A 14,708-nucleotide genomic window follows, 5' to 3' on the forward strand; every position below is an offset into this window, starting at 1 on the left:
ATAACGTTGACATTAGCAAACCACTCGCCATATACGCTACGCTGTCTGCCATCTGCCCATTACAGTTGAAACCGGGATTCATTCATGAAGAGCACACTTCTCCAAAGTGCCAGTGGCCATCGAAGGTGAGCTTTTGCCCACTGAAGTCGGTTTTGACGCCGACCTGCAGTCACCCCCAGTGAGGACGACGAGCAGGCAGATGAGCTTCAATGAGACGGTTTCTGACAGTTTGTGCAGAAATTCTTCAGTTGTGCAAAGAAATCAGCTTTTTGTGGATATGGGAAATATTTTATTTCAACTCATGAAACATGGGACCAACACTTTACATGTTGCGTTTATATTTTCGTTCAGTATAGTTGTCACGTCCTGGCCAGTATAAGGGTTAATTGTTATTGTAGTTTGGTCAGGACGTGGCAGAGGGTATTTGTTTTATGTGGTCCGGGGTGGTGTTTTGGTAAAAGGGTGTTTGATTTAGTATTTCCAGGTTTTTTGGTTTATGGTCTAAGTTTATGTATTTCTATGTGTAGTCTAGTAAGTGTGTTTCTATGTGGAGTTAATTGGGGTGGACTTCCAATTGAAGGCAGCTGTGTGGTGTTGCCTTTGATTGGAAGTCCTATATTAGTTGGGTGTGTTTGTGGGAAATTGTTGTGTTTAGCCTTGTGCCTTGCCAGACTGTCAGTGGATCGTTCGTTCTCTTGTTTGTTGTTTTTGTGTTCGTTTTGATTTAATAAATGTTCAAAATGAACAAACACAGTCCTGCTGCATTTTGGTCCTCCTTCACCGACGAAACCCGTGACAATAGTTCATAACTGGAATATAATATAATAATCTAATCTAACTCCAACGATACCATTTCCATAAAAATATCTTGGGAAAACAGGAATAATATCTAACTCAAACGATACCACTTCAAACAGACAGTCATTCCTTAACCACTTTCATCCTCTGGGTCACTGTCCACCACCTCTACATCAGTCCTGACCATACCACCCCCAGCCAACATTGTAAATGCTTGCTGGAAGTTCAATCTGTTCTGCATTTTATTTGGGAGCAGCACAGAGGCATTGGCTCGGCCTAACACTGCCCAAGAGAAGCAAGGGCCTCTTCAAAAAGCCCCAGCTCTCTCTGGCAATAAAAAAGGCCATTGTGTAGGTGTGGCTCTATAAGGTGCCTCTCCTCAGCTGCCCTAAGGCACATGTTGTGCAGCATCACTACACGCTGCTTGGCCCGGAGCAGACTGGCTCCCAAGCTGTTGGACACCTGGGACCAGACTGGATGGTCTTGCCAGAGAACATCCACATACTCCAGTCATTTTGAGGTTCCTTCCATTGTCGGCGTCGATCTGGTGTTTTATTCTCTGCTATTTCCGCTTGACATTTCTGGAGAGCCGCACAGCAATGGTTGATCCATCTAAAAACAATTGAAAATAAATGGTAATATAAATCTTGACGTTTGATCGAAATCTTTCATATACAGTTGTACCAATACAGGGACAAATATGATGGAGACAGCATCCTAAAAAAGTGATTTACATTTCAAGCAGAGTGGTCAGCTGTGATTGTCATCAGTGATTGTTGTTTACACAATCCAAAAACAGTCCATTATAAATCGCAATCTGGGTCAGGTAGGCATGATTTGAAAGCTTGATCTATTGCCAACATTAGTAGTTATGTAATAAAATATGATCTTATAGTGTCAGGCTTTCACAATGCAATTCAGGGAAACATCCTTTTGGTGCGCATAGAAAGGAGTCATGAGTGGCAGGTGCATGTGCCACGGCGAATTTCCTTCACAATAAACAAACGTAGGTTCATTTTGTTCAGAACCACCCAGGGTATGATGCCGTGTCATCTTGTAACTATACATCAAACAAAGTTAGTGATCATAAATGTTGACACTGTATATGACATGCGTTTTAAGATTTGGAAATGTGAAGTGCAATTTTGGACTCATGGGTGTTTGGCTTGCTTGTATGACGTCAAAGTGGTATTTATTATAATCCTCCACGTCTTATCTTTCAAAATACATCGAGTCATTTTCATTTAAAGCATATCCCCCACTCAGACAACAAGAAATGTGCAAAAGTTGCCTAATTACCGGGAGGGATGGGGGAAACTTCTTGTCGCGTGCAGTGCTCAAGTTCAGAACGACTGTCAGTCAAAACCCATACAGAGCTGTGAATCGCAGAGCCTGAGCTCTGACGTCATATATAGCATGTTACTGTATAGCCACTACGTTACAATTTAGGCTCTTATTAGTGCCCAAATCTGCTATTTTCAGCCCGTATACGGGTACGAGTGTAAAGGGTTACTAAGCAGGGGAGGGGCCACTTAAGTTTCTGGGATATGTAGTGGAAAATGGCAGCTGACAACAGGAGGTGATCCGAGTATAAAGCAACAGGGAGTAGCTATGCAGATCCAGGAGATGGTGGGAGCAGGACACAGCGCACACTATAGGAACGTGTCGGTCATGAATGGCAGGGCTAAGCCAGACTGTGTCTATAGAATGGGATAAAACCTTAGGTCAGAGACGTAGCAACTACTTGCTGTGCGAGAGTTTCCACGTATCAGGGACAACATCCTCTTCTCTGTGAGGGTCTCCTTTATCTGATTGGTTCAAACTTCTACGTCCGACAGTGTGCTGCCTATGACATATTCAACTGATTGAATTGGCAGAAATGGATCATTACATATAAACAAAAGATATGAGCAAAACACATGGAATCTAACCTGGAATGCTGCCTAGCAGCACCATCAACTCCTCCTTTGCCTCGGTTTCCTCCTTCAGGACGTTCTGCCGACAGAGTTGTATTTCCAGTGCTAAAACATGAAGGTGAACATACATTTCATAGATTGTTTAAAATACATTGCCGTTGTATTCTGTGCAAAATGATGGGATATCAACACAATCCTGAAAAATGGGCCCTCTCAATACCTACCTTGCCCTGACCCTGGCTGAGTAACAGAGGAGGGAATCAGTGATGGTGTCATCTCTTTTGTGATCTTCCCAAACTTTTGTAGGTAAGACCACAAACTTAATTTGTTCTCCGTCAGCAAGCCTGCTACAAGTCACATATCTGGTACCATCTGTGACCTGAAATGTAAAATACAATCAGAAACCATAATGAGCATTACAATGGGTGATGTTGAATTAAGGAACTAGGACAGATTACAACTAGCTGTTTATGAATACCGTTGTTGTTTTGGCTCTGTACTCCAGCACTTTGGATTTTAAATGATACAATGATATAATTGAAGAGCAGACTGTCAGCTTTAATTTGAGGGTATTTTCATCCATATCAGGTGAACTGTTTAGAAATTACAGAACTTTGTGTACATAGTCCCCCCATTTTAGGAGACCAAAAGTATTGGGACAAATTCACCTATATGTGTATTACCATTCACTGTATCACAAATTAGCTTACTGAGACTTTATACAATGACTGTACACAGTGGTGATTTTAGCATGTAAATCTTGGTGGAGCAAACTCCCAAAACATTTTTTAGGTGCATGCCAGCAAAGGCCACTACACAACACAACACCAAACAATACATGAATTGCACTATAACGGCGACAAGCGGTGCCCACAAACTGTTAGGGCCTACATAAAGCTGTCCCAACAGCAGAGCTTTCTTTCCAGGACCATGGAGTGAATCCTTACCACCACTACACCTGGCTATCAGCAGAGCCTTGTCTGGCAGAGAAACAGTTCATTCAGCCTCATTCACTGATTTAAAAAAAAACATAGCTGATATGGCTGACTTGCTTAAACAAATGTGGTTTCTACTGACAATTGAGATGGCATAAGGGAACGATGAACGGAGAAGAGGCAATCCGTAATTTCAAATAAGACATTAATGTGTGAGCTAAGACGGACGTAGTCAATATAACTATGTGTTCAGCACTTTTGAAATGTACAGTGACAGAATGCAGAACATTCCCTGTACACCAAGTCAGAATCGTAGGATAAATAAAGAGGGCATATAAGCAGACAATGAAAGATCTTAAAATATTAGATGATGACATTGCTCAAAAAACAGGTTATAGGCTACATGTGCACCACCAAGTCAAAAACAGTAACAATAGGCGAAATTATGAGGTGAAAATAGACCAAATTATTAGGATGAGGCACATGGGGTACTAACGGCTTACAACACAACATACACTTAGTATTACTTTCTTAGCTACTGTATGCATATCTCCCTGGCATATTACATAATTTATGCAGCAGCATATAAGACATTTTTGGACTCACCTTGTTATGATGGGCTCACTTGAACAGGGTGGCGCAGCGATTCTTCATGGGCAAATGTTTTACAATTTTACAAAGATTTACAATTCCGAGTTGGATGACCTTTCAAAACGTATTTTCCCAGTCTGAACTCGTTTATTCCCGACTTCCCAGTTGCAATGCTTGCAGTTAGCCACTGTCACGATTACTTCTAAACCACTCATTGTTGAATTTGTGATTTCCAACTTGTTGTATAATGTTTATGGCCGATGAGCACCGATACGTTTTATCTGTAATTTATCGTCATTACTTCTCTTCATATGACAAGGATTAAAAAGGATTTGCCAGTAGATTGTCAACTTGAATCATGATGATGACTGCTAGCTAAGATTTTGAAAGTAAGATGTTGGCATGATCAGTCCAATCAAAGCTACTGTACATATAACGTGATTTAATGTCATTTTATCTATGGCCAATGACCTTCTTGGAAGGGCATTACTAATGTAATTATATGGCAGGACCCAGAGGGCTAGAATTTTTTTATTATATATTTTTTTGCTCTGCCCCACCTGCCCTGAATGACGGCTCGCTACTGACTGTACAAAACATTAGGAACACCTGCTCTTGTCATTACATCGACTGACCAGGTGAAAGCTATGATCCCTTATTGATGTCACTTGTTAAATCCACTTCAATCTGTGTAGATGAAAGGGAGGAGACAGGTTAACAAGGATGTGAGGAGTATGCAATTGAGATTCTCCGTTTATTCCATCTGAGGTCAGTGGCGCCAACTTCCTGACAGTCTCTCGTTCAAACTGACAATGTTTGAACTCCTCAAAGGAATCATTTGTGAGCTTCTTGTAGAGCTCAACTGGCTGGAGAATTAAAAACTACCCCTCATAGAAAACACTTAAATGTATGGTTTGATTTACAATTTAAAATACAACTGCTTTCCAGCAAGGTCATCCCCAGCCAAGACACCCTACACTCCATATGCAGGGCTGCAAACTGGCGCAGGAGGTCCACTGAAATTAATGGGAGGTAGCAAGCTAGAGTCTGTGGCGGATCAGGGTGACAGGTTTCAGCTCACAACTCGGGTAATATCTCTGGACCCACATGCTGAACCCTGACGTTACGCACCACTGCAAATGGCAACAAACATGGCCGCGATTGCGGCTGTCAATGGTTAGAATGGTGCTTGCATTCCTTCCGATCTATGGCTCCCGATCAGCTCTTGGCGTATTTTTCCAAGTTGGAGGAAATCGGAGCAAACCCGGAGTGAAATGTAACGCCGCAGCTCGTAAAGTGTAAGCACATACCGATTTGAGGTTGATGGCTCACACGGGCACTTGCGGTGTCCCGATCATTTTCAAACAGGTTGAATATAGTCAGCCCCAGGTTCCAGCTCACAGCTGCAGAACTGCAGCCACCCTAATCTAGTACACCTGATTCTAATAATTAGCTGGTTGATTAGCTGAATCAGGTTAGTTACAACTGGGGTTGGAGCAAAGACCTACAGAAGGGTAGCTCTCCAGGAAAATGGTTGGAGAGTCCTTTTACTGTTACTGAGTGGACTATAGAGTACCACAGTATGAGTCATAATACCCATAAAACCTAGAGGTCAATCAGGGAAATGGTTCTAATAATAGTTTTTCCACCATTCATTTTTCCCATAGATTTTAGAAACACTTAAAATAAGGGCTGTGTTTCATGTAGGATTACCCTAACGTGACGTTTTGATAACTGTACATTTTTCTAGGACAAGCTGAATTTTATCAATATATTCGCATGTATTTACCCCCCAAAAATGAAACGCTAATTAGCTGCTAATGTGGCTATCATAAAGAACTACAAATGCCATGATGATCTGGTGCGAGACTGCCGAATCAAGGCAAAGGTAAGAATCTCTGGATGAACTATCTAATGTTAACTAAATCTATTAATTCATAATTAGGCTACATTTCTTTATGTTGACATGGATGAAAGCTGTCACCTCTAAGGAGGGTATTCCTGTCCGTAGGTTTCCTATAGAGATCTGTAGAGAGGGATGCTTTGTCCTTAATAACCATCACATCAAGAAAACTGATTTGTGATAGGTCATAGTTAACGATGAAGTGAAGGTGTTCATTCATAGAGTTTAGATAAGCATGGAATTCCAAAAGTTCTTCCTGGGTGCCTGTATAGATCACGAAAATGTAATCCAAATATCTCAGAATTAGGAGAATATTGGTGAGAAAAGGGTTCAGGTCTGGATTCAGCACCACCTGTTTTTCAAACATTCCTAGATATAGGTTAGCATAATAAGGAGCCATAGTGCTCCCCATCGCTGTCCTTTTGGTCTGGAGGAAGAAGTCACCTCTACAGAGAAAATAGTTGGAGGTTAGTACCAGTTCAGCCAAGTCCACAATACAATTGGTGCTGGGTAGAGCATTAGGGGGACTTTCATTGAGGTAGAAATTGAGCGCCTCTAGGCCGCCCTGGTGGGGATGTTAGTATATAGACTGGTAACATAAAAAATACACAGAATAGAATTTTCAGATATATGGTCCACAGATTTTAAAAAAATGTATAAAATCAATAGTCTCTAGTATATGTGGGGAGGGAGATCACCCAGGGTCTCACAAAATGGTCTACAAAGGTAGAGATATTCTCTGTCAGAGATCCGTTACTGCTCACAATGGGCCTGCCTGGTATAGGTGGTGTCATGCTCTTGTGAATGTTGGGTAGAGTGTATATGACAGGTGTGGTTGGGCAGTCAACTTTAATCTAGTCATATTCTGGCTTTGTAATTTCCCTTTCATTCAAAAAATGTTGACAATTTATCATGGATCAGAGACTTGAATTGATTAGTAGGGTACTTTGGGAGTCATCCTCACTAAGTTGTCTCAGAATTTGTCTCAGAATGTCCTTTTCATAGTGATACTAAATGCAGCAGACTATTGCACCTCCTTTGTCGGCAGGTTTAATCCTGTTATGGCTAGGGGGCAGTATTTTCACGGCTGGATAAAAAACGTACCCGATTTAATCTGATTATTAGTCCTGCCCAGAAACTAGAATATGCATATAATTATTAGCTTTGGATAGAAAACACTCCAAAGTTTCTAAAACTGTTTGAATGGTGTCTGTGAGTATAACAGAACTCATTTGGCAGGCCAAAACGTGAGAAGATTCTGTACAGGAAGTACCCTGTCTGACCATTTCTTGAACTTCTTTGCCATCTCTATTCATTACAAAGGATCTCTTCTCTAACGTGACACTTCCTACGTCTTCCATAGGCTCTCAGAGCCCGGGAAAAACCTGAATGTCGTCATCCCAGCCCCAGGCTGAAACACATTATCGCCTTTCTCAAGTGGCCGATCAAGGGACTGTGGGCTTAGGCGCGTGCACTGGCTGCCCCCGTCTTTGTGATTTTTCCTCTGTTTACCGAAAAGGAGATTGCCGGTCGGAATAGTATCGCTTTTTTACGAGATAAATTGCATAAAAATTGATTTTAAACAGCGGTTGACATGCTTCGAAGTACGGTAATGGAATATTTAGAAAAGATTTTGTCACGAATTGCGCCATGCGCGCGACCCTGATTTACCATTTCGGATAGTTTCTGGAACGCACGAACAAAACGCCGCTATTTGGATATAACGATGGATTATTTTGGACCAAACCAACATTTGTTATTGAAGTAGCAGTCCTGGGAGTGCATTCTGACGAAGACAACAAAAGGTAATCAAACTTTTGTAATAGTAAATCTGATTTTGGTGAAGGCTAAACTTGCCGGGTGTCTAAATAGCTAGCCCGTGATGGCTGGGCTATGTACTTAGAATATTGCAAAATGTGCTTTCACCAAAAAGCTATTTTAAAATCGGACATATCGAGTGCATAGAGGAGTTCTGTATCTATAATTCTTAAAATAATTGTTATGCTTTTTGTGAACGTTTATCGTGAGTAATTTAGTAAAATTTTAGTAAATTCTCCGGAAGTTTGCGGGGGGTATGCTAGTTCTGAACGTCACATGCTAATGTAAAAAGCAGTTTTTTGATATAAATATGAACTTGATTGAACAAAACATGCATGTATTGTATAACATAATGTCCTAGGTGTGTCATCTGATGAAGATCATCAAAGGTTAGTGCTGCATTTAGCTGTCTTCTGGGTTTTTGTGACATTATATGCTAGCTTGAAAAATGGGTGTCTGATTATTTCTGGCTGGGTACTCTGCTGACATAATCTAATGTTTTGCTTTCGCTGTAAAGCCTTTTTGAAATCGGACAGTGTGGTTAGATAAAGGAGAGTCTTGTCTTTAAAATGCTGTGAAATAGTCATATGTTTGAAAAATTGAAGTTTTTGTATTTTTGAGGAATTTGTAATTCGCGCCACGCCTATCATTGGATATTGGAGCAGGTGTTCCGCTAGCGGAACGTCTAGATGTAAGAGGTTATAATGATACTGGAGTCATTTTTCAGTTCCATAAGAGATTCTTTCTCTGCTTTGGACATATTGTGGAATACCTTGTATTCTTTTTTTCTTAGCCAGGAGATTATGTACATCTTTCTCAACTAGGCAGCATTATGTTTCAAGAGAGGGATTTCTTTTGGGTGGTAAAAATGTGAAATATGTATTTTCCCTTGTCATGTCCTCAGGGCGAGAGTCAAGTTCATTGTCATTGAGGTTATCAATTGGAAAAACATTAGCACTTTTTTCAGTTTCCTGTCTGGTTACTAATATCGTTCAATAGATTAACATTGGCAGGTGCATAGGGAGCAACCCCGTTACCAAAAAATATAGTCAATCTCAAACTACGAAAAAACTTTTGAAAGTCTATAACTGTGTCACAGTCATTGGCCTGTGATGTTGGAACAAATTATAGTGCCTTACCTAGGGCAGATGAACATGTATCAGATACAGACCTGTTGGACAAGTTTATTACCATGTCTTGCTCCGTGTGTGGGGCGGGGACTTTAGGTGTTGTCTTACATAGGGAAAACCCGTAGAAGCCTTAAGACACAGATCAGTGAGCACCGCAGCAATATACGGACAGGTGAGACAAAAAATCCGGTTGCTGCTCATTTTGTACAAGCTGGACATCCTGCTAGTTCTCTGAGATACATTGGAATACAAAGAGTCAAGATGTCACACAGTGGAGGGGACATTGAGAGGAAACGTCTTCAAAGGGAATCTTTCTGGATCCACAGGCTGAACACACTGTCTCCTCTTGGCCTTAACGAGGAGTTTGACTTGAAACCGTTTTTATAGTTTCAATAATTCTAAATTGTGTTTTTTTTTTATCCTAATTGAATATTGTATGTGTATGTATATTACTATAAATATTGATCACATTCTCTGTGTATGATCATATATTTTGATACATTGAATGTTAATATTGTGAAACTATGTTGTACATTTTTTACCTCCTGTTTCAGGAAGTGATGTCACTGAGTACTGCCCATATAAATAGGACCTTCCACCCTGGGATATGGATGCCTGATGAAGACCTAAGGGTCGAAACGTTGTAAATAAATATCACCTGGGAGCATGAAAAGCAGTGTGCAGCATTTTCCTTTCTGTTTTCCAGGAGTGTACGTGCTATCACTCCTCTGGTCTTGTCTCTGTAAACCAGCGTAGCTTGTTTTCTTCTAAAAGATGGCATCTGTAAAGAAAAACAAGACAATGACAAATAAGTTTGATTTATTCTAAATGCAGATATAATATTAATTACATTTAAATGATCTGATACACAGGACACAGTTATCCATCATCATGCATGACTGGTGTAGGTACATTGCTTACACTCTCAAATGTTTTCTTATAGGGAATCTGTTATGGGTAGGAAGTTGTGCTTCGCAAAGACACAAGAAGTCTGAAATGGCTTCTGAAACAGGTGATGACATCTTTTGCCTTCAAGTATGGGTTGGAATATACACACACATACATATACATATATATATATATATATATATATATATATATATATATATATATATATATATATATATATATATATATATATATATATATACATATATATATATATATATATATATATATATATATATATATATATATATATATATATATATATATATATATTATACATATATATATATACACATATATATATATATTATATATATATATATATATATATATATATATATATATATACATATATATATATATATATATATATATATATAATAGCGATAAATAAACAATATACAGTTGAAGTCGGAAGTTTACATAGACTTAGGTTGGAGTCATTAAAACTCGTTTTTCAACCACTCCACTAATTTCTTGTTAACAAACTATAGTTTTGGCAAGTCGGTTAGGACATCTACTTTGTCCATGACAAAAGTAATTTTTCCAACAATTGTTTACAGACAGATTATTTCACATATAATTGACTGTATCACAATTCCAGTGGGTCAGAAGTTTACACACATTAAGTTGACTGTGCCTTTAAACAGCTTGGAAAATTCCAGAAAACGATGTCATGGCTTTAAAAGCTTCTGATAAGCTAATTGACATAATTTGAGTCAATTGGAGGTGTACCCGTGGATGTATTTCAAGGTCTACCTTCAAACTCAGTGCCTCTTTGCTTGACATCATGGGAAAATCAAAAGAAATCAGCCAAGAACTCAGAAATAAAATTGTAGACCTCCACAAGTCTGGTTCATCATTGGAAGCAATTTCCAAACGCCTGAAGGTACCACATTCATCTGTACAAACAATAGTACGCAAGGATAAACACCATGGGACCACAGAGCCGTCATACCGCTCAGGAAGGAGATGCGTTCTGTCTCCTAGAGATGAACGTACTTTTGTGCAAAAAGTGCAAATCAATCCCAGAACAACAGCAAAGGACCTTGTGAAGTTGGAGGAAACAGGTACAAAAGTATCTATATCCACAGTAAAACGAGTCCTATACCGACATAACCTGAAAGGCCGCTCAGCAAGGAAGAAGCCACTGCTCCAAAACCACAATAAAAAAGCCAGACTACGGTTTGCAACTGCACATGGGTACAAAGATCGTACTTTTTGGAGAAATGTCCTCTGGTCAGATGAAACAAAAATAGAACTGTTTGTCCATAATGACCATCGTTATGTTTGGAGGAAAAAGGGGGAGTCTTGCAAGCCGAAGAACACCATCCCAACCGTGAAGCACGGGGGTGGCAGCATCATGTTGTGGGGGTGCTTTGCTGCAGGAGGGACTGGTGCACTTCACAAAATAGATGGTATCATGAGAAAGGTAAATTATGTGGATATATTGAAGCAACATCTCAAGACATCAGTCTGGAAGTTAAAGCTTGGTCGCAAATGGGTCTTCCAAATGGACAATGACCCCAAGCATACTTCCAAAGTTGTGGCAAAATGGCTTAAGGACAACAAAGTCAAGGTAGTGGAGTGGCCATCACAAAGCCCTGACCTCAATCCTATAGAACATTTGTAGGCAGAACTGAAAAAGCATGTGCGAGCAAGGAGGCCTACAAACCTGACTCAGTTACACCAGCTCTGTCAGGAGGAATGGGCCAACATTCATCAACTTATTGTGGGAAGCTTGTGGAAAGCTACCCGAAACACTTGACCCAAGTTAAACAATTTAAAGGCAACGCTACCAAATACTAATTGAGTGTATGCAAACTTCTGACCCACTGGGAATGTGATGAAAGAAATAAGAGCTGAAATAAAATATTCTCTCAACTATTATTCTGACATTTCACATTCTTAAAATAAAGTGGTGATCCTAACTGACCTAAGACAGGGAGTGTTTATTGGGATTAAATGTCAGGAATTGTGAAAAACTGAGTTTAAATGTATTTGGCAAAGGTGTATGTAAACTTCCGACATCAACTGTATATATCTGTTCCTTTCATCCCAACTGTCATTTAATTTGATTGGTGTAAACAAGAGATAGGGGGATTTCCCACCATAATGCGCATACCATACCAGTCATTTTATTTCAGATTAATTAAGACAAGTCATCAAGAGCACACTTCAGGCTTAAGGAAATAAGCTGCATCCTGTCGTGGATTTAAAAGTATAGAAATGGTGTAAGCGTTGGCTAGAGTGCGTTTAAATCCATGGGCGAAAGTGTACTAGTGCACACTTTGGGAGAAGTGTGGAGAATTAAGATGCAACCAGAGAATGGAGACGCAGCCAGAAAAAGATAAATGAGATGCTGCCAAACACCCAAAAAAGGAAATGACACGATGCCAAAAATATCAACTTCATGGACTGACTGGTTCTGTATGGGATGACCTGAAGAGATACTTTGAGGCAAGCTGACTGTTTTTGATGCTTTGCCTCCAGTCATTGCTGACGTCCATATAGAGGTCTCCACGGACCCAGCTGGGGCTTTCCCACCAAGACCCAATATGCATAAACAATTTATTTTAATTTAGAGACCCGTTCCATATAGACAGACCTGGTCTGATCCAGACCTGGCCGGAGCCGAGTGAGGGAAGCAGCAAAAATCAATCATTGTTGGCGTCCACCCCTTGGGTTGTGCCGTGGCGGAGATCTTTGTGGGCTATACTCTGCCTTGTCTTAGGACGGTAAATTGGTGGTTGGAGACATCCCTCTAGTGGTGTGGGGGCTGTGCTTTGGCAAAGTGGGTGGGGTTATATCCTGCCTGTTTGGCCCTGTCCGGGGGTATCATCGGATGGGGCCACAGTGTCTTCTGATCCCTCCTGTCTCAGCCTCCAGTATTTATGCTGCAGTAGTTTATGTGTCGGGGGGCTAGGGTCAGTCTGTTACATCTGGAGTATTTCTCTTGTCTTATCCGGTGTCCTGTGTGAATTTAAATATGCTCTCTCTAATTCTCTCTTTCTTTCTCTCTTTCTTTCTTTCTCTCGGAGGACCTGAGCCCTAGGACCATGCCTCAGGACTACCTGGCATGATGACTCCTTGCTGTCCCCAGTCCACCTGGCCATGCTGCTGCTCCAGTTTCAACTGTTCTGCCCGCGGCTATGGAACCCTGACCTGTTCACCGGACGTGCTTGTTGCACCCTCGACAACTACTATGATTATTATTATTTGACCATGCTGGTCATTTATGAACATTTTAACATCTTGACCATGTTCTGTTATAATATCCACCCGGCACAGCCAGAAGAGGACTGGCCACCCCTCATAGCCTGGTTCCTCTCTAGGTTTCTTCCTAGGTTTTTGGCCTTTCTAGGGAGTTTTTCCTAGCCACCGTGCTTCTTTCACATGCATTGCTTGCTGTTTGGGGTTTTAGGCTGGGTTTCTGTACAGCACTTTGAGAAATCAGCTGATGTACGAAGGGCTATATAAATAAATTTGATTTGATTTGTTTAAGCAACTTTATTAAAAGGAGATGATACAGTGCGAGAGGAAGAGAGATATGACGCTCTTGCAGGCGGGGTGGGGCTATACTGTGAGCGAGTGACACGGGGGGCAGGGAGGAGCAGGAGGAGGAGGGGGGGAAAGGGGATGAACAGGCAGGAGGGATAGACGCAAACAACCAAGCCAACTCGTGCTATAATAGACTCTGCAATAGCTAGGTTATTTATCATCAAATATGATTACATAGTGCCTGTCTTGACTGCATCAAACCAGGAGAATTAGTAAGCATGAGCTAACTAGGGTAATTGAGGCTGCACTACACGCGCTTTCTCATCCTACAGTTACAAAGAACAACTCCATTCAAATATTAAGAAGCAGCCTACCTGTTAGCTCTTGGTCGTTGTAGCCTATTCTTCTCCTTGAACTTTTAATTCTGTAATTTTAATTCCATCTTCCATTGATTAGATATCTCCTAACTTTTGACACACACGGAAGCTCTATGGCCGTAGCATATTTCCGCTTTTGCTGATTTATGATTGGCCAACAACAACAACAAACTACCTCTTGTGAAAAGCAAGAGCAGCAGCATAAATTATAAAATGTCTCTCCCTCTCTCTACTGCAGCAGTCGCGTTTGGATCTGTACCGGCCCTTTCGGTCAAGTCAGTGAAAAGTACACATACCCATGACAATCATATCAGATCTGACCCAGACCCGTGACATTATTTAGAAATCTGGATCCGGACTCACTCGGGCCTTGGGTACAGGTGGATCCGTGAATAGCTCTAGTCCCTAAGCTTAACCCTTACCTAACCGGATAGCACGGACCTTGTAATTTATCCGCAGCCATGCCAAATGGGCTTCTTCGTTGGACATGCGCAAACAGATTAACGTGTTTCGCTTAAAGCGGCAATCAGCTATTCATACAATAACAAAACGCCACACCTATTTCGGTATAAAAATATAAAAAAAACTGAGGGATGGGGCTGGAAAACTGTAACCACTCTGAAATTTATAGACAAAGCTATGGATGCAAGAACTGACCATCATTGACATCAACATGATAGTTCTAACCATGTTTTGAGGCTATATAGTGTTTGTTTACATTTACTTTGTTTACAAACATTGGAGTAAAACAAGCTTATATTTTGGGTTCTGATGGGGTAGGCCTACGACAG

The 14,708-nt window shown here is 40.7% G+C and overlaps 1 long non-coding RNA gene across 1 annotated transcript; it reads right to left on the bottom strand.

Moving 5' to 3' along the window:
* Window positions 1–562: 562 nt before the first annotated feature.
* Window positions 563–14,421, bottom strand: LOC123742453 (uncharacterized). Its single transcript, XR_006769614.1, has 5 exons — window positions 13,915–14,421; window positions 9,750–9,872; window positions 2,939–3,093; window positions 2,730–2,819; window positions 563–1,410 (listed from the first exon to the last, which is right to left on the bottom strand). It is a non-coding gene; the product is annotated as an uncharacterized lncRNA (long non-coding RNA).
* Window positions 14,422–14,708: the final 287 nt, after the last annotated feature.

Source organism: Salmo salar, chromosome ssa04, assembly GCF_905237065.1.
Source record: "Salmo salar chromosome ssa04, Ssal_v3.1, whole genome shotgun sequence".
Lineage (NCBI taxonomy): Eukaryota > Metazoa > Chordata > Actinopteri > Salmoniformes > Salmonidae > Salmo > Salmo salar.